Source organism: Monodon monoceros, unplaced genomic scaffold (assembly GCF_005190385.1).
Source record: "Monodon monoceros isolate NGI ecotype Baffin Bay Population unplaced genomic scaffold, NGI_Narwhal_1 Super_Scaffold_2, whole genome shotgun sequence".
NCBI lineage: Eukaryota > Metazoa > Chordata > Mammalia > Artiodactyla > Monodontidae > Monodon > Monodon monoceros.
In genome coordinates this window covers 86,090,960-86,117,171 of record NW_021703776.1, presented here as the reverse complement: position 1 = coordinate 86,117,171, position 26,212 = coordinate 86,090,960, and the positions used below count along the sequence as shown (strand labels likewise).

The 26,212-nt window shown below is 40.7% G+C and overlaps 1 protein-coding gene across 2 annotated transcripts in view; it reads right to left on the bottom strand.

Annotated features, from left to right (window-relative positions):
- The window catches only part of EXOC4 (exocyst complex component 4), an 827,540-nt gene that overhangs the window by 248,538 nt on the left and 552,790 nt on the right, over positions 1 to 26,212 (bottom strand). The gene's annotated exons all lie outside the window — the stretch shown is intronic.

Below are 26,212 nucleotides of genomic sequence, written 5' to 3'. Positions count from 1 at the left end.
TTTTTTAACATCTTTATTGGAGTATAATTGCTCTTTAATCCATTTTGAGTTTATTTTTGTGTATGGTGTTAGGTAGTATTTTAATTTCATTCTTTTACATGTAGCTGTCCAGTTTTCCCAGCACCACTTATTGAAGAGGCTGTCTTTTCTCCATTGTATGTTCTTGTCTCCTCTGTCATAAATTAGGTGACCAAGTGTTCATGGGTTTGTCTCTGGGCTTTCTATCCTGTTCCATTGATCTATATTTTTGTTTATGTGCCAGTACCACACTGTCTTGATTACTACAGCTTTGTGGTATAGTTTGAAGTTGGGGAGCCTGATTCCTCCAGCTCTGTTTTTCTTTCTCAAGATTGCTTTGGCTATTCGGGGGCTTTTGTGTTTCCATACGAATTGTAAAATTTTTTGTTCTAATTCTGTGAAGAGTGCCATTGGTAGTTTGATAGGGATTGCACTGAATCTGTAGGTTGCTTTGGGTAGTACAGTCATTTTCACAATATTGATTATTCCAATCCAAGAACATGGTATATTTCTCCATCTGTTTATGTCATCTTTGATTTCTTTCATCAGTGTTTTATAGTTTTCTGAGTACAAGTCTTTTGCTTCCTTAGGCAGGTTTATTCCTAGGTATTTTATTCTTTTTGTTGCAGTGGTAAATGGGAGTGTTTCCTTAATTTCTCTTTCTGAATTCTGTTTTTGATGTATACTTTTGTATATAATGTATATCATTATCTAAAATATTTTAAACATAAAATATTTTAATTCTTTTCACTTTGATTTTTCCTGATTTTGTCATATTACCACACACATGTTTTGGTAGTTTGGGGTGAATCATATACACAAAATATTTACCTGATAGGCCTGGGATTTTTCTCCTGATCCCATGTATTAGAACCAGTAAATATGTGTGATTTATCCCTCTGAACTCCTACATTCTGCAGAATCTTACAATATATCATTTCCACTAAAGTAACTTCTAATCCAGTCTTGCCTCTCTGCAGAGATGTACCATGCTTACCTCCACCGAGAAGCTCTGAATCTCTTCTACTGTATAATGGCTTTAAAGACATTAAAAAAAATCTGAACCATCTCCTCCCTTTCATTTAGTTCAAGGTTTCTATGTGAAAATTTATGAGACATTTACAGGCCTATAGAAGCTCTGCTTAAGTTGTCAAGCATATTCAAAAGTAAGTCCCCATGTCACCATTCTCATGGTCAAGTTTAATATATGTACATTTAATAATGTCCCAGGACACAGATATTTACAAATATCTACATGAAAAACTTAATTAGCAATAAACAGTGATGCACTATTTATGACAGAGACACGAATAAATAATTTTGTGCTTTAAAAGCCAGAATTCTGAATTTGAATTTTCTGAAACTGATTTTGTGTTTTGGTTTTATGGGAAGATAGCAAACAACAGCACTAACCACCACCCTATAGCCTGAATGACACATTAGTTATGAGGAGACAAAAAAAAAATGCACATTTTCCCTCAAATGCAATAAACAAATAATCTTCAGAGCCAGAAGGAGAATGAAACACTGACTGCCAAATGCAGAACTTTTGTGGAGAAATATGGGCCCATGTGAAAAGATGTCAAGCAGTACTCATAAGAGTCCTGTGTGCTCTTCCTTCACATCACTCTAAGGGAAATAGTGGGCTTTTATGAGAACACAGAACTCTCAAAATCCCTACCATCCTTAACTGGTTATGAAAAAAATCAATCTACAGCCCAGGGTAAAATCCATTCTTGGACACAAGCCCATCCTTGCACAAAGAACTATGTCCAGTTAGCTGTACTCAGGTAAATGGGCCTTTGGAATCAAACTCAAGTGTGAGGCCAGGCAAAGGCTGGACACAACTCAGTGCAAAAAGCAGCTGCCCAGTGCTTCCCTGGTGGCGCAGTGGGTGTGGGTCTGCCTGCCGATGCAGGGGACACAGGTTTGTGCCCCGGTCTGGGAGGATCCCACATGCCGCGGAGCGGCTGGGCCCGTAAGCCACGGCCGTTGAGCCTGCGCGTCCGGAGCTTGTGCTCCGCAACGGGAGAGGCCACAACAGTGAGAGGCCTGAGTACCGCAAAAAAAAAAAAAAAAAAGCAGCTGCCCAGCAAATATGGCTCCTTTACAACATACTTCTTACTTAGTCAATTACTCTCGGATATGACATTTAAGGCACAGAGCAAACTGAAAATAACTTGGGCCAAGAAGGAAAGAAGCCTCAGAGGAATTGATCGGAGATATATTCAACTGACTCAGATTATCTGACTCGAAAAAGATCATTTAGAAATGATTTACAAGGGACTCATTCAGAAACAGCAGCAACAGGCATATTTAAGACCATAAGTCAGTGGAACATGAAAACCGAAGAAAAATCCATAAAGGTTAATGCACTTTGGAGCACATTTGCCTCTTAATTCATGGGAGTAAGTCACCGGCACATCAGGAAGAGTCTCCCCCAACAGTCTGTAATTGTTCATGCTGAGTGTAAACTACTTTCTGTGGCTTTTGTATCTGAAGGTTTTCTGGGTAAGAGTGCAAAATATGCTCATCATCGCAGAGCCCAATCATGGCCTCAGTCCATACCCCTAGGAGACAATTTGCTGAACTAATGAAATAAAAAGGGATTTGGGTGCTCTATTTGTAACGAGTGAAATTCATGCTTAGGACTAGAGGAGAAAAGAGGGAAAAATCATTAAGTAGAGGGAGAAAAGAATATTATCTACAAAATTTGAGCTCTGCAGGCTTGTAAACAAATTTAACTTTAAAAAATCTTACCATGAGTATATTGCAAGTGATTTGTGACTATACATTTAAGTGTTCCCTCCAGACTGAAAAGCACTTTAGGTAGAATGAAGTAAGCCTCTTTATAATGACAGCTATTTATATTTTTAAAGCATATAATTGAGAAATTGAAAGAACCCAAATGCTAACTCTTAATATTAAGCAATCTTTTTATAAACAAAAAAATCACGTAAATAAGGACTACTGATATAAAACTCAGATAAAATGATAATCCTGCTTCTTCCAATAGGCCTGGAATTCTGTTTTTATGCTTTTCATTTATCTTATTTACAGTAAAATAACCTTTCCTTTGTATTTTTTAATGGAAGATAAGGCTGTCAGGAAAATTTTCAAGAAAAAAATCTCAACTCATTATAAAATGTCTATCATATCACCTGGAAACTTATGTGTAACATATTAAATATACGTTATTTTAGGTGGTTCATATCAGTCTGGCAAATTTCCTCCCTGTTGCTACGTGAGTAGAAGCAGAGTATTAATAACTGATTATATCTATTGAGTTCTCACCATGTTCTAACTGAAGAGCTTTATATGTATTATTTTAGGTAGTTCTTGCAATAATTCCCTGAAGTCTGCCCTATTATAATAATAACTGTATCTTACATATGATCCATGCAGGACTTCACTCTGTCCATCGTACTTTTCTAACATTATTGTCTCCTGGATGTTTGCCCCTGGGGTTCGAACTGTTGAGGAGGGCTGGTGAACAGAACACAATCAATAGAATCCATGCGGAAAACCCTACTAGCGTGTGTGTTGATGTAGTGGAAACTTGTGTGGATTGAGAGGACCATAATATTGCTAAATACAAATATTTGAATATACCAAATTACTTGTCTTGAAATATAATAAATCTGATCTCCAGTCCTAACTTCTTTCCCCAAGCTCCTAACCTGTGTTTGTAATTACCTGTTAGATACGTTCTCTGGGTATCCTCTTGTTAACTCAAACAATGTCCAAAATGGAACCTCAGAGCCGCCCTCCCGTTATTTCAATCCTCTCTTTCTGTGTTCTCTATTTTTGCACCATCCCCATTCAGTTATCCAGTCTTCTTGCTACTCATGCAAGACGCTTCCAGGCTTAGAGATATTTTCTTTATATTATCTCTTGATTCACTTCTTTATTCCTTCACTTATTTAAGCAATATCTATGGAGTGTCGACCTTATGCCATGTACTGTTATAGGGGATAAAGCGTCCACAGTGAAAGCATACTGCCCAGGGGCTGTTGTGCCCATAGCACATGATATGAATGGTACCACCTCAAAGAGTTCCATGCCAGAGCCTGAGAAAACATCCCTGTGTCTCCTTTTGTAACACCTGGTACCATACTTTAGCCTTTCATTAAATTAGATGATGTAGATGAATGGATGGAATTTGATATAAGGTAATTTATTTCCCAGGCCTTCCTAAAACAATCTCCTAACTGGTTTTTCCATCTTTCATCCCTTCTTCCTTCAATGTATCCAACATACAGCTACTATATTAATTTCACTAAAGCACAGATTATATAACTACTTGCAATTTCATGAACATGCCCTGCTTTCTTACCTCCAGGTCTCTGCCCGTGGTGGTCCATTTGCCTAAACACTCTGCCCATACCTCTTTTCCAAATGTCATTTGCTCTACAGCCACTAGCTCAGATATTACTTTCTCCAGGAGGACCTGTCCCTCGAGTCTAGGTTGAATGCCTTTCACTTTGCCCCCCACAGCACCCTAGGTCCACAGAATATTCCTGCTGAGGCGTCTGTATTCCCTCCTAGTTTGTAAACATCCTGAGGAGAGGGGATGTGTCTTGTTCCTGTAGATAGTGTTTAGTACCTAGTAGGTAATCAAGAAATAAGTAACGTATTTCCACTTCCAGTCATTAGCAAACTTTGTTTTCTGTGTCTTCTCCACATTAAAAAAAAATTCCACGGCTTTTTTCATGATGTCCATGTGCTCTACTTCTAGTTCATCCAGGCGTTTTCTATATTGTGACAAATAAGCTAGAGTGGATGTTTAAAATACTGTCATTTTCACTATAATCTCCCTTCAGGGACTCATTCAAAGCTCACTCAACTCAAAGTTTTCCCTGATCTCTCTCTTTTTTTCTTAGTATAAATTTATTTATTTTTGGCTGCGTTGGGTCTTCGTTGCCGTGCGCGGGCTTTCTCTAGTTGTGGCAAGCGGGGACTACTCTTCGTTGAGGTGCGTGGGCTTCTCATTGCGGTGGCTTCTCTTGTTCTGGAGCACAGGGTCTAGGCACGTGGGCTTCAGTAGTTGTGGCGCGCGGGCTCAGTAGTTGTGGCTCGCGGGCTCTAGAACGCAGGCTCAGTAGTTGTGGCGCACGGGCTTAGTTACTCCACGGCATGTGGGATCTTCCCAGACCAGGGCTCAAATGCCCCCTGCATTGGCAGGCAGATTCTTAACCACTGTGCCACCAGGAAAGCCACTCCCTGATCTCTTTAGGCCACTTTATTAATTTGAACTCCTTTACTTCGTCACATAGCATTAGCCATTCTCCTCCCTATCAGAATTAAGCTCCTTCAGAGCAGCAACTGTGCTTTGTACATTTCTAAATCATACTCGAAGCACTTAACACTATGTCAAGTACAGTGGACACAGTCAATAAATGCTTTAAGGAATGATAATATTATGTTTTTGTCACAACTTAGGCTCGTCTGAAAGGCCAGTGCTTTTCTGAAGGGTTACAATGCACAGGTTATTGTAAGGCTATGTTTTAGGGTATAAATATGGATGGCTAAACAAGGTGAAAAAAAGAATAGAGAAAGTGAAAGAAAAAAGAAAAGACTGTGACGTTAAATGATGCATACATTATGTGAAATCTATTAGTATGAGGCCTTTTAAGGCAAACTACTAACAAATCAAATCCTGATCACATTCCTGGTAATGTGAAATCTACCGAATCTGGCCTGAACTGAATGCTACTTCTGCATCAATGACAGAAGTCAAAGCTTGGATGTATATCATGTGTCAAAAACATGAACTGTGAGCCTGCTGGGATAAAATTACAGTATATATTTGCTGGAAGAGACAGGCTGGCCACTTGGTTCTCTCCTTCACTGTTCCTCAACAAGGATGGATTTTATTATATTTAATAAATGAGTGCTTTGGAAAACTCAGTTTGAATTACCTCTAATGAGCCTATTTGGCAACTAACCTTGTTCCTGAACTTAGCTTGTGATTTTTTTTTCTTTTTTTTTTTGCGGTACGCAGGGCTCTCACTATTGTGGCCTCTCCCGTTGCGGAGCACAGGCTCCGGACGCGCAGGCTCAGCGGCCATGGCTCACGGGCCCAGCCGCTCCGCTGCATGTGGGATCTTCCCGGACGGGGGCACGAACCCGCGTCCCCTGCATCGGCAGGCGGACTCCCAACCACTGCGCCACCAGGGAAGCCCAGCTTGTGATTTTTTAAATAATTAATTAATTAATTAAGTTTTGGCTGCACTGGGTCTTCATTGCTGCACGTGGGCTTTATCTAGTTACGGCAAGCGGGGGCTACTCTTCGTTGAGGAGCACTGGCTCTAGGCGCACAGGCTTCAGTAGCTGTGGCACGCGGGCTCAGTAGCTGTGGTTCGCGAGTTCAGTAGTTGTGGTGCATGGGCTTAGTTGCTCCGGGGCATGTGCAGTCTTCCTGGACCAGGGATGGAACCCGTGTCCCCTGCATTGGCAGGTGGATTCTTAACCACTGCGCCACCAGGGAAGTCCCAGCTTATGATTATTTCATATCCCACTCTTAGGTTTATCATCACTTGATTGACTGCCAAGCTGAATGCAAAGTGCGCTAAGAAAAAGTACCTGGGAAGTAGTGAGTGATCCCCCAGCCAACAATTATGATATATGTGAGTCACAGACATTGCCTGCCTAAACTTTTCTACTTTTATCTCCTTTCTTCACATACTTGATTGTTTCAATTAAGTCACGCTCTTCCTCTCATAACACTGTTGGTTCCGTCCTCTGCTCCCACGTCCACACTTTTCCAGACCAATAACTATAATTATCTTGCAAATATTCACAAAGTTATTTTCTGTAACGGTTCAAAGTTCTCCTCAAATCTACCTCCTACAGAGCTCTTTCCTATTTGGAAGAAATTATGTGCCTTCTAGAGTCTCACTTTTGGCCATTTATAGTCATATCACACTGTTAGGGTTTCAACATGATAAAATGGGCTGTAGTAATATCAACTTAACATTGAAAGTGAACTAAGCTAAACATTTTTAAGCCATCTCAGCTGGCGTTCTACTATTATTGTCCTACTTTCCTGCCAGAGGCCTCAGAGTCACTTCCTTCTTTATAGTTTCATAAATAGGTCCACTTACTGGAGGAAATAAAGACTTTATCATTCCTACTGTCCTATTTTATTCAAGTTTTCATATCCTCTGTAAGGCTAAATCAAAATTTAAAATTCTGCTCACAAATCTGAGATGCAGAAAAGCATAGATTATTACATTTATATGTAAAACAATACAGAAAAAAATAGAGCCTCTTGTCTGCAGATTATTTGTAGGTTAATATCTATCAATTGTAGAGGCATTAAAATAATGGAATACACGACATTTCTGAAGAAAAACTAGACCCTACAGAAGGATTCTGATTACAATATTATCAGTTCCTGCAGAACTGGTATTTCTCTGGATTATGCTGATGACAAATATCTAAAACACATAGCAGATAAAAGACCTGTCCAATAGTCAGTGTCTGCAATCAGATTACTCTGTTCACTGAGTTATACTCTTGGGCTGATTATTGCTACTAATTGTCGCTGAATATACCAGAGACAGAAAAAGCCTATGGAGGTAGTTTGAACATTAAGGAAAAAAAAAAGCCAACGTCTGCCCTGGTTTCATCTGAGAAATGCTTCCTGTTTTCAAAGCAATGGAAAAAATGTAATGAAAATATGATTTATCAACGTAAAAATATGCAGTACGTCTTATGGAAAAATTAATTTCAGAAAACTACTTTGTTTCATATTAAACTTTTGAAAAAATATCTAGTCCATCAGATTGGCTGCAAATTCCCTCGGCTCTGTGTGTGTGTGTGTGTGTGTGTGTGTGTGTGTGTGTGTGTGTAATTTGCTGAAGGTCACACTGCTATCAAGTTTTAAGATTGTGTCTTGTACCTAGATCTGGCTCCTAATGAGTTCACCATTCTTTCTTCTATATCATATCCTAAAAACGGCAAAACCCATATGCATGGAAATTCAGAAGAAAGTAAAATAACTGGTCACAGATTCAATGATTTTAGAAAATTTCCCAATGTGTTCATTTCCAAAGATGGAAAGGCATATTTTTCACAAGTTAGTTTTAGATATTTTGGTAGTTTTAAAAACATTGGTGAAGTCAAATACATACAACTTGGGTGGAAAAATGAATGGGCAAAATACATGTATTAAAAAGGAAGGACATGACAGGAACCTCTTACCATTGGTGTGCTTCTATAGGAAAGGATTCCAGAATGTGTTGTGACATGGCACCAATGCCACACACAGGCCTGAGGAGCTGCGAGAGATCTGGAATTTTCTGAGACTCAAGCACCATGTGAGGCATCTTTTGCCTCTTGGTTCAATGTTCTATTTTTAAATGACAAAAGTGAAAGAGTAATTAGACTATGTGGGTTTCTCTTTAACCTGGTTGGCCATTTCTCCTCACAGCACAATTACCCTGCTAATGAGATTAAATTTGGTTTAACTAGGGGATTATTCCACAGCAGAGCCCCCCCACCCCCACACCCCTGCTGACTCCAGTTCCCAAAGGACCTATCGTTTTGAGGTTGCACCCATCTAACATTCATTGGCCTTAATGAAAGCCAGATGGAAGAATCGCGCAGGCACAGTTGCGAAAAAAACACAAGGGCTTTTGTTTACATTGAAAAAGAGCCTCATTTAGTCAATCTGAATCTTCCTAATACCCAGTCAAATATTTATTAATGAGTATCAGCGTAGCGAGCCAGAAAGTCTTACTTGCATTAATTTAAACCATAAATAATTGAAGGTAGATTTCATTCCTTAAGTCATGGTTTCAGAAAAAAAAATCCTCAATAGCATGCTAAACAGAAAGAGACCATTAGTGAAGTAAAATGGATTAGAAGTTGAGGGTGGTACACGTTTTGCCTACCCTTGGTCTACATGGATTGCTTCTCGATAATATATAAATCATAATCCTGTTATATGTACCTCAATAGAGGGGACCCAGTGAGAAACAGGATTACAGGGAATATATCTGTGCTGTCAGGCTGGATCAAGAATCAGTTCTGAGCAGATGTGGGTATCCATTTCTTCACTCACCAAACATTTAGTGTGCTTACTGTACAACAGGCCCCAGATGACAAGAACGAAAAACGGACAAAACATAGAACCTGCTCTTAAAAGAGCTCAGGCTGAGGCAATGCTGAATCCAAACCATAATTAACACTGATGTGGGAACATGAAATAAAATTAAAGGATTGCAATCAGCATTCGGAGAGACAGAGTAGAGGGGAGAGGAGGTGGACTGCATAGGATAGAAAATATCAGAATGTATTACATATATTAATGGTAAATACTGATTTGTGTAATCTTTATTTTACATATATGTATATGTGTGTATTTATTTATTTAGTTTTTTTTAACACCCACATGTAGGAATGTACCAGATCTTGATGTATAAAATACAATTTTTACTGTGAAAAGAAGTATGTAAGCCACTGATCCAGAGAATAAAGAACTTAAGAATTATACTCTAGACAGGCTAACATCACTCACTGTACCAACCACTTCGTAATTTGTTTACATACCTCATCCCCCTACATGACTCTAGGTTCTTTGAGGTAGGATATTGGTCTCTATCACTGCATTCCCCTCAGTGCCTAGCATAGCATATTGGCAGAAGCTCAGTGTAAACTTTCCCAGCTCTGAAAATGGCCACAATACAAGCCAGCCAACTTAGGTCTGTGATTAACTGAGCATATGTGAAGAAAATGTATATTCATTTGCTATTGGCCAGTGTTTATGATCATTCTATGCTTGTATCTTCTCTACCCATGACAATTAGATCTAACATCATTTGTGCAAGCTCTAATTAATTCATAGTTCTTCCTTTAGGAAGCATTCAGAAACTACAAACAGGGCTTCCCTGGTGGCGCAGTGGTTGAGAGTCCGCCTGCCGATGCAGGGGACACGGGTTTGTGCCCCGGTCCGGGAAGATCCCACATGCCGCGGAGCGGCTGGGCTCGTGAGCCGTGGCCGCTGAGCCTGCGGGTCCGGAGCCTGTGCTCCGCAACAGGGAGAGGCCACAACAGTGAGAGGCCCGCGTACAGCAAAAAAAAAAAAAAAAAGAAATTACAAACAATATTGCTGCTAAGACAAATTGTGCCTCTTATTAGCTGGGTAGGCAGTGGTGTAGGGGGAGGGAAGTAGGCCTATTGATTATTCATAAAGAGCAAATATGATATACTCAACCAAGTAGAGAACATAAGCACAAGGGGATGGTAGTAAATAATGTCTATCTCATAGCCAACAAGAAGAAAAGCATTGCCAAATACAGTTCATGCCTCTCATCTCATTGCTACCCTTGGAAATATGTACAGGAATAAATAGCATTGTTAAGAAAGCAATAACAAGTAGAAAGAGAGCCGCCTTCATGCTCTCAAGTCACCCTGGCCCCACGTGCCATGCCTTCATCACCTGCCCTCACTACGTTACAGGATCCCATGTGCGTGTGCCGTGCAGGTCGTGGCTCTTGGCCAGTTGTCATGTAACAATTCTTTTCTGCATTTGAAAAAAAGATAAGCTTGATCAACTTTGACCGTAAGTAATTCTGAGCCATTCTATTCCCCAAGGTAATTTTTGCAAGTTATAACACTGGAAAGGAACAAAAGCATGAGTGACCTTTAAAATTTTATATCTTTCTCTCTGACTTGAGAAGTTGTGCATGATTGACACTTTGTAGTATTTTTACCAGAGGATAGAAGATACCTGCCTGTTAGGTCTCCAAAATGGGAAAAAGTTTTCATTAGATATCAACACTGTCAGTTGCTTGGGTCACCTAAACCTTGAAAGCGATGACCAGGAGATGCCCATGAAATGTTGAACTTGAAATGAGTGAACTTTTTATAACTACTGTTCCCCTAAGACTGTTTGAAATTCTGAAACAAAAGGAAGAAAATCGTATCATCAGAGGACTGAAAATTCAGTGCAGGAATATTACTTAATATGACTATTTTTTAATACTGTCTTATGAAGAAAATAAAAGAGATGTTATTAAAACAGCAAAACTTTTATTTTAAAGTTGTGCCTCTTTCATTCAGAGCATTATAAAGAGAACGAAAGTGATTATTTTAGGTCTTGAAGAAGAGAAAGAAGACTCCTTTCCACTTTGATCAGCTAATTTTCTAGTAGAAGGTACTGTCATAAAAATGCAAAAAGAATCAGAATAATTAGAAACTGGATCACTGAAGGATGTATTTATTTTCAAATGTACAAAGTAATACATATATCTACCTGTCTAATCTAAATATGATTTTAAGAGAAGCCAAAAGGGATGAAAACTAAATAATAACCATAATGTTTCCAATCTGTTTTCAGAATTTGAGTCACTTTCATATTCATTACCTAATGTTATGCCACCAACATAGTGTAACATTGGAACTGTTATCTGGGGAAGTAATGTGTTTGACTGTGAGTATAAGTGTAGAGAGGGAGGGAAGAATGTAAGATGGATGGATGGATGGATGAAGTATATTCAAGAAAGCTATAGCTAGCTGATTCAATAATTTCTTTTGTATTTAACCTACTCTATGGAATGTACAACATTCCCTTTAATGAGATCAAGTAAGGAGAAAAGGCAAAAAAATCATCTCCGAACAGGTCCCATCTCTATGACTGGTCTATAGTTCTGGTCTATACCCTCTTCTAGACTCTTGCAACTGTCTCTGAACCAGTCTTTCCCAGCCCCACTTCACTATCCACCCTACTCTCCACCACCAGATTACTCTACGTTAAAGATCCCTTTCACAGTGATATCCCATTTCTCAAAAACCTTCAATGGCTTTGACTTCCATCACATGAATCTAAAATTCTCTCTCTGGTGTTCGGGGTTGTCCTACCATCTGGCCCCATGACGTTCCCACATCTCTGTAGTATATTCATTTGCTCATTATTTCATAAGAACCCCAAATTATTCCTGCCCGGGACTTTTCACTTATGTTTTTCCACTCATTCAGAGCACACCTCATTTCAGTGAAGTTTCAGAATACCCATATTCAATATATATGAAATCAACAATACACGGGTTGAGAGAGAGGGCAATGTAAATACTGTGAGGCATTCAGCCTGCCATTCTACTTGATGAGACTAGGTCCCAGGGTAAGCAGGACAGGGAGACACGAATCCAGGTCTCTCAATCCGACTCAGCTCCCGGTTCTTTTGGTGTCAGCATCTAGCCACTCCGAGTGTGACTCTGTAATCTGGTATTTTAAAATATGTATTTTTAATACACTATGATGCCTATTATTCATAAGGTGAATACTTCTTTTGGAGCTTAACCAAAGAGGAAAAAAAGACCTGGAGAAAAACCTAGCTGCATTGTCTTTACCATGTTGAGAGACGGGAGTTAATTTCTAACTTGCTAAGTGGTTTTCATAGGTAATCATGATGATATCCGATTTTCCCCTTAGGTGCAGAAGTAGATGCTAACACCCATATATAACTGAAACTCCATGATATAGCCTACCTAAATTCCACCTGTCTTCTAAAAGCTTAGCTTCGGGCCTATTGTCTCCAGGCTGCATTAATCTCCCTCTCTTCCCTAGCTTTCAGACTAAGGAACACAATTATGTGTTTATACCTCATCTTTCACTGTCTGCTGTTATTTCTCATGAAATCATCTCTTCCCAACTATATTTTCATTTCTCTGAGTACAGAGACAGTGCTTTTATTTTTTTCTCTATTTCTCACACAGTGTGCCACCCATGTTAAGAACTCCATGGTATGATCTTTTGGACAACATCATACACAGGGTTGGTGTCAGACACGCCCAGGTTGGAATCTCAGCTCTTCAGGTATTTAACCGCCCCCACGCCCCCAGACCCCTAATCTACAAAATGGGGAAACAATGCCTCCTTACTGTAAAGTTGCCAGGGATGTATGTATTGAACTAATGCCTAATATTCACCTTATAATGCATATAAGCAAAGTACCTGAAATATAGTAGCGCTCATTATACGGTAGGTAATGCTTCTAACAATTAATTCATTTGTTTGCAAATGTGCCTATCAAATAAATGATAGAGTATTTGTATCATGAAAATTCGGCCATCACTGAGTCTCTTTAAGTAGGACTCCCTTTGAAACTTTTAAGAACTCAGTTTACAATAATGGAGCTTTCTAGAGTTCACTCGGAGCTTACTAACCACATCCATGTCTGTATACTGTTTAGAGTTGACAACACCCTTTCATACACATTATCAGTCTTTCCTAACTTGCAAACAAGAAACGCTGGAGACCTTTTTCACGCAAAGCAAACCGGCAGCACCTCGTGTCTATGGACAATAATCCTTCAAATGTACTCCGGGTCTCTGACAGCGCTGGCCCCTCTGCCTGGGCTGCCCTTCCTCCAGTCACACAACTCTCTCCCTCACTTCAGCCAGGTCTCTGCACACATGTTCTCTTCTGAAGAGGTTCAAGGAAGGCCTGACATCTACAACAGTTTCCCAACCACTATCTCCTTCAATTGCCTCTTTTTTTTCTTTTTTTTTTTTTTTTTTAGAACTTATCGTAATTGGATACCATATATATCTACTTCCTTATTTGCTTATTCTCCATTTGTCTCACTGCAATGTAAGCCCCAGGAGGGCATGAAGTTAGGTTGGTTTACAGGTAGATACATAGAACTATGTGAGTGGAAGAATGTTGCCTGCTGTATCAGTAAACAAAGGATTTGTAGCCATCAAGCCACTACATTACAGCAGCCTCGACGGTGATCCCTGAGGAGACTCAGGATGAAAATAGGATGCCCCACAACTAGCAGTCAGCCACTGCAGCCACCCCCAACGACTGCACCCTGAGGAGACTCAGGATGAGAAAGCATGGGACGCTGGCCCCAGAGAGCTGATTTCAATGAGCCCAGACTCTTGCATCTTCCTGTACGTAGAAAAGCGCTAAATTCCTTGACTTGAGATGTCTGGTTTTCTTTAATTAACAATAACCTTTTGATGTTTTGACTATCCTGGCTCCTCTCTTACCTCTTCAGAACAGCCCCTCAGAGCTATCTGAGAGGCAATGTCCCGGGCCTAAGTCCTCAGCAAATCTGCTAAATAAAACGTAATTCTCAACTTTTCGGTCATGCATTATTTTTGACAACCAGAAAACTGCATAAGACACCGCAGGTGCTCGACACATACTTGTTGAATAAATGGAAACTTGCTGGGTTCTTGTCTAGTTCTAGCTGTGGACTCCAAGGACTAGAAATTCTAGGAGGTGATGGTTCCCCCTGAACCGATCAGCGAATGAATGGAAGCACTATCTCGACCACTTCTCCCCGCCCCCATCAGAGCCATACCACCCAGTTGTTCCGAGAAGAATAAAGCTGCAGAGCTTATCTGCTGCCCTACTCTCACACTTAGCCCATCCTACGTGTCCCCTGACCTTCAGTGGTGCCAGGCAGTAAAACTGGAACCTGTGAAAGAAAAAAAGTGCTTACGCAACATGGTGCTCTAGACCTTGTCACCTTTCTTTCATGACTCTTTAAGACTACTGTTTGATTATCATACCCGAAACATAAGGAAAGAGCACGGGTCTAATGACATTCCCTGGGCAGAATACCTTAATTTTTTTTTTTGAAAATTATCACCAGTAGCACATTCTTGCATGTTCCAATCCTGCAGCTCTCAATCTGGCCCCCTGTAAAAAGTAACATATGCTCATAATAAATCTTTAAAATGGCTCTATTAATAGAGTGGCTGCAGTGAGTTTTATAAATGGGCCCCATCTTTATGTAAACTCTGTTTTATTAGATTGCATTATAATGATTTGTAATAAGAATATAGAGATGAATTCTGAGAGCAGGAACTCCAAATGCTCCTAAGCCAGTCAGGGGTTTCAAAGCCCATGAATTCTGTGTGGCGGACCATGCATTCCGGGAACAACAGACATCATCAGATTAGTTTTGCTACAGTTGTATGCTTCTCCGCCTGCTTTTTCCAATCAGGTAATAACAGTCTCATAACTGGCTTTGTGTCTGTCAATCCAATTACTTCCTATTTGGGATGTGCTGACACTCCATTAAATCGGCAGACAGACAGCAGTGTCTTTCATTACCCTCCGACTGAATAATTAGCTTCCTCGGTACATAACTAGGGAAGGAGCCCATCTATATAAAGTCAGGTGTCTTCCAAATAAAACCAAAGACACAGATCACTGAAAATAATCTTGTTAGCCTAATGTTATGTCAACGCCATGCCTAAAATAGGCAAAGCCATCTAGTTTGCCCTTCAGCCAACTTAGGAGCCTATCTGGGCAGCCTTGATCAGGAGAGGGGGCTTTGGTCATATTTCCACTAGAGCCTTTCCCCCCCAGAAATCCAACTGGTATCCACTCCAGGAAAAATACCACTTTAGTCTGGAATCCAAATGAGATCCCAGGGACCCCACCATTTCGTCACCTTTGGGAAAGCTAAACTGTTCTTTCATCTGACCTGATTTCATTAAGAAATTAAAGGAGTATGACACTCATTAAAATAAGCTGGCTACGGAGAAAGTTAAGTAGAATTTAACCTAAAACTTTTAAGGCTGAGGACTGGGTAGCTGCAGTAAATTAAAATACAATTATAAGAATTTTAATGAAGTTATCTTATAATTATAAATCTTCACAGGATGCTTACAGTACTATTAAGAAAAAGAAATTTTAAAGGAAGAACCATCGCGTATCTTCCATATTCTGCACTCTATCTGCCATAATGATCAGCATTTAACAGGTGGCCCATAAACTCTCTGTGTATCAACTTAAGGATGTTATAAAGAAGTTGTTAATACTCACGATAATTTTCAAAAGGAAAAATCTGATGTAGTTGGTGAAATTAATGCCCCGAAATATCATGAGAGTTTACTACTAAGAACCCACAGGGTTGACAAAAAGAGACCCTTTTCCAATCCTTTTCCCTCTTGGAGCAGCTACGATACAAAACTCTTACTATCACAGTCAAATTCTAACTAGATATTTGGCATTTCACACCTCCAGTGGGTTAGAACCCCAGGAATGAAAAAGGGAAATTAATATGGAGACAGCACGATGTCATGGAAAGAACATGGCCTGGGAATCCAAAGACCTGGATTCCAACCTGGATGCCCAACTTATGAGTGTGGAACCCTGGGCCTCAGTTTACCGATGAGATGAACTTCACAGATTCTTCGCATATGGCCCCCACCTTACAAGAGTCAATATGGAATGACGGAGTGATTTGGCCCTTTCCTCAGCTTTCCTAGAACCTAAGAGTAATTCCCTCAGGGCCCTAAAAGGGACCTGGAATATCACTGCTATCTCATTATGAATATTCATTTCCAAAGGCCACAAAGACTAATAAACTCCCAGCTGCAGGGAACAGTGGGTCAACATACTAAAAAAGCACTAAAAGCAAGGAGACATTAATGTGTTGAATCGCTAAAGCAGACAACTTTATAGCCCTTTAATGAGGATTATATTTTTTCCTGGTTGTGGAAACAACCATGATTGTGGCTAAAGGGAAAGGCAGGCCCATTAACCATTGTTCTCCCCTTTCTAAGTGTCTTCATTCCTTATTTATTGAGGGTAATAGTTATATTCAACAATAGTTATATATGAACTTGCTTGTGTAATACTGATTTTGTTTTTAAGTTCTTTGAATACACAGTCTCTTCGATTGAACACTCACAATGAGTAGCTACTGTGGAAAAACAGAGGGATTAAGAGTGATTAGACTCGGAGATGCTCCGTCAATGGAGCCAAAGAGCTCTGATATTGAAGAAGTGAAGGTGATCAGTGGCAGTTGCTTGTGACACATTCAGGCTGTTATCAACAGCCTGGACAGTGCCCAAGGACACTAATACAATGATGGAAGGAACACCTGGGCTGGAAGCATTGAAACCTGAATGAGTTAAATTCAAGGTAGTGCCACTCAGGTGCTAAGAGATGGAATAACGTAGTGACTAAAGTTCAGTATCAAGAAAAAGGTGATTTAATTTTGAGACTTTACAAACACTAAAAACTAAGTAAGAATTCCAAAGCAGAAGAGAGAGGCTCTGCTGTCAGGCTCCCTAGGGAGGCCAGGGAATGTCAAGGTCTTTAGTAAGGGTGACAAGGGGCTAGGCTGCCAAGGGTTTTCTGAACTAATTCACCACTTAAAATGGGAGAGAAACACTTAGTCTATGACTCATCTGGACAGCAAAGGTGAAAATACCACCCTAAGTACTGAAGTCACCTGAATGTATATGAGATGGTATCTCTAAAGGGTGCTGACATATTTTTACAGGTAAAGAAGAAAAAGGGTGGGGGTGGGATGGGAGAGAATGCCTCAAGAAAGCCATGTCCACTTTCACCTTTCTGGCACCAGTCCTGTGGCTGTTCCAAAGCTGAGAACCCTCTGGAAAGACAGCTCCCCACATCTGGAGCTCTCTATACTAAGGAGGCCCCCTCCAGACCTACTCAGAGAACCTGAAGGTGACTATTCCTTCTGATACCTCCTCCTGGAGAGCTATAAACACATATTATTTTTATACACTTTTTTTCAGAGCAGCAAAATTGTCTCAGTTTTTACAGCTCCATTTCCATTTGGGGACAAAAACGCACCTTCTACAGCAGCTCCACTTACGGCTTCATCATAGCATAGTAACTTACAGTTCTGTTCCTGTGAACAATTTTCTTCCATAGCAGTGTATTTTTCATTTTCCATATTTTCAAAAAAATGAAAATGCCTTAGCTGTAAATAAAAGAATCACACTTTCTATGGACAACATGAAAGGTCCCCTTTGGGGTATTTTAAATGATGAACTGTTATAGGCTGTTTAATTCTGATCTGAGTAGAAGCAAATGTGAAAGCCCCAAAGAGAACATCCAAAACTACAGGAGGGACAAAAGGAATGGCAGCAGATTCCCTCAACCAGGGTCCTTAACCTGGGGTTTGTGAATCTCCCAATGCTGTGTAAAACTGCACAGGTCTGGGCATACAAGTATTTTTCCAGGGTCCACAGCTGTCACCAGATTCTCTAAGGTAGCTGTAACCACCCCTTCCCAAATTCCCTAAACCACAAAATTCCCCTAAATAGAGTCTCATCTGCATGGAAAAAAACAATGTTCAATTTAGTTTCCACGCATCATACATAAGAGTAACGAAGTAACCAGAGGTAAGTTTTATTTAGAGCCACAGATGTTTGCTTTCTGTATCTTGGACAACATTTTTATTTCATAAAGATGAAACATATAAAGAAACATGATCAGTTGTAGAAAATATAGTTGGTGGTGGGAACACTGTGTGGACTGCAGCTCTGGATTCTAACCCTGTTTCTGCAGCCACCCTGCTGCTCAGCTTGGAGCAAAGCCAATGAGCTTTTCTGGGCCCTGGTTCAGAACTACTGGAAGCAGTTAACCCACCCAAAACTTAATTTACTAACTCACTCTCACTGAGGTTGTTTTGAAATATTTTTACTAACCAAGCTGCATTTATTAAACAATAATTTGTTTCTCCTTTTAAGGATTAATTCAAATTTATGTAACTGCCAACAGAGCTTCTGATCAGTGCTTCGACCCCTTTGTCTAACCATGCAACCAACGAATATTTATTAAGTTCCTAGCATGTGTGAAGCCCTATTTGGGAAGCTAAGTACACATAACTGAACTAGGGTAGACCCAGCCTCCCCTTCTATGGAGCCTACAGTAAGTGCTACATCTTGAGCTGATATAACACCAGCCAGAATATAAATAAACCTATTTGTAATTTTGCAGCCATATCATGCGTGCATCCGTACTCACGAATATACTGAAAATAACTTGTGAAGCTTATCACCGACTTCACAGACTTCTAGGAGCTGAGAATCCAGGACAGTCAGCTGCTGAATGAGATCAGCTGCCAGCTTCCTGCTAGTTCTAAAACGTTAAGATCTTACCATACTAAGTGGAGAAGACAGGACGCACAGTTCCATACCAGTCCCTGACTATCCAGCCCTAATAAAAATGATTCTTCAGGGCTTCCCTGGTGGCGCAGTGGTTGAGAGTCCGCCTGCCAATGCAGGGGACACGGGTTGTGCCCTGGTCCGGGAAGATCCCACATGCCGCGGAGCGGCTGGGCCCGTGCGCCATGGCCGCTGAGCCTGTGCGTCCGGAACCTGTGCTCCGCAACGGGAGAGGCCACAACAGTGAGAGGCCTGCGTACCGCAAAAAAAAACAAAACAGATTCTTCAATAATTAAAACATTCCCACATCTCCCCGATCTACATAAATGTCTTCTTTCACTAAAACCTAATTACGTCTATAACTAAAGTAGATATTTATAATGATAATTCAATTTATGTAATGTACATCTTCCTCCATGCTTCAGAGAGTTGAGTTTAAATGCCCTTTTTGATTACTAATTATTTTCTAAGTGAGTCAATGCTTGTGAAATCTATTGGGACCACGTGCTGGAGGATGAATGTTCTGTTTATCTGACAAGCAGGCTCCAGAGCCCCCCACAGCGTGCACCGTGAACCTCTACCCACAAATCTCCAGCTGGAAAGGCTCCTTTTGTGAAGCTGAAGAACGTTCCAGTCATGATCTCTTCCCTTCAGTTACTGGCTAGTTGTAAATCTTGTAAAAGAATAACCCAGCTCTGGTAATAGGGGATAAATTATATGAAGAATTTGCCTCATCAATTATTTCAAATGGTATGCATGGGGCCACTCAGAAAATAAAAATTATGTAAAACAAGGCTAACATGTGATAAAGGCAAAGAGCTTCTACATATTTTCTACCAGTTGTGCAAGTTCTATCACTTTGGTGCAATTTGAGATGTTATGGCCATCACCTCCCCAGCCCCAGGAAATCGAAGCATGGTTTTTTGCATCATTTGTTTCAGCCTACTCAGTGCTGAGCAACTTGTATGAGTGTCCCCAGTGGGAAGGGCAGAGGCTTTAGCAGCTTCAAGCTTTAGGACTACTAGGCAACCTTAGGTTTCCTAAGGGTAAAGACATCTCTCAGACTTTTCCAGTGAAAATCAATTCATCAAACTCCTTTCCTGTCTACACTCCACTGCATGCTGTACTGCTGCTAAAGAAGCTTGATCCTCCTCCACCTGGGTTAAATAACTGCAGTTCGCTCAGCAGGCTCTGATTCATTGCCCATATGGCGGACCGTAAAGTAGGCTGACTCTTCTGCTGGGAAGATCGCATTGTGTGAGACATGTGCTCGTCACTTAGCAGGCTGGAGGCAGCTCTGGCCTTCCTCAGGAGGCACCCCGCTCTAATGGCATCAGGTGGGTTACATGAGAATATGTACTTCTCCTAATTATGTTGTCAGTGGGCTGAAGATCTTGCTGTCCAGAAAACGTAGCAAGTCCCTGGACCCTTTAAACTAGATGATCAATATGCTGGCTACATCTAAGATGAAGCGTTAGAAACGAAATACAGTAATACGGTTGTGATGGTTCAAATGCACAAGCTTACACATAAAAGCTTTCACTACTTTCAACAACAGTGTATTCTTAGAAACTGAAATATCAATAGAAAGAAAGTCTTTTCTCATTATTCTCCACAACTGACATCAAAATAACATTTTCCCTTTGAAATGGATAGACTTAGACTGACTAGTAGACCTGCAATTATTATAATGGTAACACAATCCTATAACCAAAGTAAATAACTGAGGTATGGAGTTTCTGTAATTTGACCACGGCTAGATCTAGGTCAACCTAGAACCTAGGACTTGCAAATCTCTTCTGGTCTTCTTTCCAATACACTGCTTTGTTTTGCTTTATTATTAAATGGTAATCCCATATTGTTAGTGTGGCTGACTATAAAATTACATTAGAAAGTTTGCTGGAAATTAATAATTGAACAAGTTAAGAGATGCAAAAGAAAAATGTGCCATTTTGTGTCTGGGTGGGGTGAGGTAGGGAGACGTGGCATAGAACTGAATCAAGGTCAGCAAAATACAAAGTGGCACAAGGTAGAGGGTTTCTATATAGCCTTAAGCGTGACGAAAATGAGGTCTCAACCCAGCGTTCCAGAACTTTTTTTTTTTTTTTTTTTTTTGCGGTACGCGGGCCTCTCACTGTTGTGGCCTCTCCCATTGCGGAGCACAGGCTCCAGACGCGCAGGCTCAGCGGCCATGGCTCACGGGCCCAGCCGCTCCGCGGCATGTGGGATCTTCCTGGACCAGGGCACAACCCGTGTCCCCTGCATTGGCAGGCGGATTCCCAACCACTGCACCACCAGGGAAGCCCCAGAACTTTTCAAATAATTTCCTCCCTTCCTTCCTCCCTCCCTTCCTTCCTTTCTTTCCTTCCTCCAAAGTACCTTTAATCAAGATATAATTCACATACCGTACAATTCACCCATTTCAAGTTTATAATCCAATGGGTTTTAGTATATTCACAGAGCTGTGCAGCCATCACCATAATCAACTTTAGAACATTTTCATCACCTCCAAAAGAACCCCACACCCATTAGCAGTGATTCTCCATTTCCCCACAACTCCACCCCACCTCCAGCCCTAGGCCACCACCAATCCACTTCCTGTTTCTATACATTTGTCAGTTCCAGGCTCTTCATATAAATGGAATCATACAATAGGTGTCTTTGTGACTGGCTTCTTTCACTTAGCATAATGTTTTCAAAGTTCATCCATGTTATAGCATGGATCTGTACTTCATCCTTTTTTATTCAGAATAATATTCCATTATATGGATATACCTTGTTTTATTTAGCCATTCATCAGCTGGTGGATGACCTTGCTTTTCAACGTGTTAAAAATCCCTCCTCTGGGCTCTTCATTAACTTACAGTCCACAGCTAACACTATTTTTATTTTTCATTCATAATCACTAATGGAATACTGACCGAGGAAACCAAGGCAATCCAAAAATGAACTGAAAGCCAGATTAAAGATAACTGAAAGGTCATGGATTGGTGTGAATAATAATCCAATCAACTGTAAACCAAAAGTGGAATACCAAAAGAAAGCAATGTGGGTCTCAGGAACTAGGCCGTACATTATCTAGGAATGCGCTGGTGTGTAGATTCAGTGGCATCACACCACAGAACAGCGACTAAACAGAGACAGCGGGTTTCGCGGTGCTTTCATGATGATTTCTCAGTAGGTCATTAGCACAAGGCAATGTCACTGCTGGAGCTACTCACTTGCCAGCTCCTGTGTCTTACACATCTTTGAACCTCCCCAAAAGCCTAGAATAGCATCTGGTCCAACTGGAGTTAACAAATATTTATTAAATGATCACATATTCCAGCTTCAGGGTTTCCTATGAAAATGCCAGAACCTGCCCCTGCGCCGGGATCTCACAGCAAACTTTCTAAGAGACATCTCTTTCAGGTCACTGCAGAGTATGAAGACATTTGATCTGTGGACTTGTATGTAAAATGACTGATTTGTTTTGTGTTAAATAAACATGTGAACCCAATGGCTAAATCAGTTCACAGGTATTTGCTGCGTATCTACTATGTGGCAGGCGTTGTTCTAGACACTAAGGGCCCAACAGACAGAGATGCTAATGCAGCTTACATTCTGGTTAGGGGAGACAGACATGACACAGACACGTATCAAGTAGTGACTGATGCTATGAAGTAAAATAAAGGAGACTCGGAAATGGGAAGTGATGAGCGGTTGCTCGTGTACATAAAATAATCAGGGAAAGCCTCTGGAGAAGGTGACATTTTAAACAGAGACAAGAAAGTCAAAAGTGATGCATTTTCTGGTGCTACAGCATTCCAGGATGGGAGAATAGCAAGTGTGAAGAGGAAGAACATATTTTTTGCATTTGAAAAACATTAACGGGGCCACTGTGGGTGAAGCAGGAAGAGGGAGAGAGTAGCGAAAGATGACACCTGAGAAGCTGGGGTGGGGAGCAAGTTAAGAGAGCTTTAAAGGCCATTGGAGTATAACTGCTTTACAATGGTGTGCTAGTTTCTGCTTTATAACAAGGCCATTGGAGAAAAAAATTCGATTGAGTGCCATGATCTAACTTGTATTCTACCAGGATCACTCGAGTGGCTGCCATGTGGACCACGAAGTTTAGCAAGCAAGAAAAGTAGTAAAAGCTTCAGACAGTAATCTACTGAAACAACGCAGATGAGGGATTACGGTGGCCTGGATCAGGGGGCGAGCAGCAGAGGTGGTGTAAAGTAGCTAGATTCTCTATATAGTCTGAAGGCAGAGCACACAAGCTTTGCCAACGACCTGTCGTGTATGGGGCATAAAAGACAGAGAGAGGTGTCAAGCATGGCATAAAGGGCGGTGGTCTGAGCCCATGGAAGGATGGGGCTGGTGTTTACTGAGATGAGTAAGACCATGAGAGGAACAAGTTTGGGGAGAAATTAAGAGTTTTGTTTTGGACAAATTTAGTTGAAGATGCCAATTAGACATCTAAGTGGAGAGATCAAGTAGGGAGTTGGATATATGAGTCTAGAGTTGAGCGGAGAGACTGGCAGAGCAGATAAAAATTTAGGAAATATTAGTGCATAGTTGGTTTTTAATGGCATGAGATTAGGAAGTGCATCTGAGAAAAAAGAGGAGAGGTCCAAAGACTGAGCCCTGAGATACCCTAATTTAGAAATGGAAAAGACACGGAAGGGCCACAGCAGAGAGGGAGAGGAAGAACCCACCAAGAACCTAATAATTATACTGTTTTGAATATGTATGAACTTTATTCCCTTTCCACTAGGATATTCCCTAAAATGGTTAAGAATAAAAGCATTGAGAAGAAGTATCAAGGTCATGCCACTACTATCTCTGTGACCTTGAATCATTTATTTAACCTCTATGAGCCTGTTGTTTCATCTACAAAACAATATCACATATATGTTGAGGGATTAAATGACTGAGCCCATAAAAAGTACTCAGTATAGGACCTGACAGAAAACGCTCAATAAATATTACTTCTCATTATTGTTATCCATGAATCCTTCCTCTTTTATGTCTAAAGCACTTCCCATCTATACTGATCATTTGCGATTTATTTACAACCTTGAAGTATAATGGTAACTACTTCTGTGTTTATGTCTTACATTGTCAACTAAAGTGTAAGCTATTTGAATTCAGAAACTGGTTCAACTTCTTTATATTCTCCACAATTCAGAGCACAATATTCTGAGCATTGCAGAAGCTTGAATATATATATATATATATATATATATATATACACTAGTGGACTGATTTCATTATTTTACATTTTTGACAGGGCAAAAAAGAAAATAGGTCTTTGGGGTTTTCTTCTCCATTTGCCTGGATACTTGGAAGGGAAAATTTAATATGCAGCAACTAATATGTTCCTTAGAGATCCATAAACCATAGCCAGGATGATGACGTCATCACTGTTAAATCTTACCCGGCCTTTTGTTGGATGGGGGAAGAAGCGGCAAACAACTGAATAAAGATCAGCAAAATGTAACATGACACCGAATGTAGACCTTCTATGCAGCCTTAAGCCTGAGGAAAAATGCTTTTCCAGATCTAGTGTTCCAAACTTCTCAGGTAGTAAAGATGCTCTGAGAGCTTTCATTACATTTCTGCAACGAGTACTGATCTAAAAGACTCTGACACCTACTTTTTTTTTTTTTCTGTACGCGGGCCTCTCACTGTTGTGGCCTCTCCCGCTGCAGAGCACAGGCTCCGGACACGCAGGCTCAGCGGCCATGGCTCACGGGCCCAGCCGCTCCGCGGCATGTGGGATCTTCCCGGACCGGGGCATGAACCCGTGTCCCCTGCATCGGCAGGCGGACTCTCAACCACTGCGCCACCAGGGAAGCCCCGACACCTACTTTTTGATTAACTAAAATGAAGGCTCTGGAAACTTCAATAAGAACATGGATGCTTTGAGGATGGCCCACCCAGTCCCTTTCTCAGGGAAGAATCCATAATCCCCAGAAAAATAGACTCTTTGAAACTAGTTTTTCTGTTGCACGGCCCTGTCTTTACACAAATTGATTTGCATGGTGTCCAAAGATAGCTGGCAAAAGTGGGAGAGCTGGGTCAAGTAACACGCACACTGCAGAGGGAAGACACATAGACTCCTCTTGTTCAGGCCCCCAGAGCTGCCCTGGTTTCTGTCCTTCCAATAGAGGCCTTGGATTCTATTAGATACTCTACTTTCCTTCCAAAAAGTTTTTTTTTGTGTGTGTGTGTTGGTTTCTTTTACTTACAATTTTTAAAAAACCATCATTAATGTATGTGTAGATTGGAAAGAGTATGAGATTTGAAGGAAGAAGACTTTTTAGGGTTTCTAAAGTAAAACCAAGAATATAGAACATTTGCTCGTTTCCTTCCTCTATCTCTTCCTTTGACCTCTTCATTGGTGATGGAGGTAGTGGCTTTCTCTGGGGCTGAGGATGGAAGAGGCCAGGCAGTTTTGAGAAAGTAAGTATGTGCTTAGGGAAGAAGGAAGAAATATGGGGTGGTTTTTGTCCAAGTCATCCCAGTTCCTTCCTCTCTTACCACTCTCCCTATATTACTCAGTAAACAAAGGATAAAACGCCTAAATTATGACACAGTGTAATAAACCAGACATATGGGAAGGAAAAAATCCAGTAAGAAAATTTTTCAATTCTATAGCGGTGCCACAGAAAACAGTGACTGAAAACCTAAGACTTAGTCAAGTACCTATATTATTGTTTTTATATTTAAAAGGGAACATCACAACTGATAACTGAAAAAGATTAATGTAAAAGTATAAGCTGGTTTTAGTCACAACACTTCTGACACCCAATGTGTCAGATTTTTTCCAGCTCTCCAGACACCAACTGGATGTCAAATGATTCAATTCTGACACTAACTACCTAGAGTTAGCACAGACCCCACAAGTTAAAGGCTCAGTCCTACAAGACTGCCCCCACTTCACACGCCCCGTCACAAGCCCCAGGCCTTTAATGCTTTTCACTGACTAGCTAAATCAGGAGCTAGGCTGTGGGAACAAAGATCTCCTCTTTGGGTTTGGTAATTCACTAGAACAGGCCACAGAATCGGGGAAAACAATTAACTGACTAGTTTATTACAAAGCATATTATAGAGGAACAAATGAAAAGGTACATAGAGTGAGGTCCAGAAGGGTCCCAAGCACAGGACCTTCTCTCCCAGTGGAGCCGGGGTACAACATCCTCCTCACACGTCGGTGTGTTCACTAACCTGGAGGCTCCATGAATCCTGTTTAGTAGTTTTTAAGGAGGTGGGCTTGGTTGATAAAATCATTGGCTGTGGGTGATTAA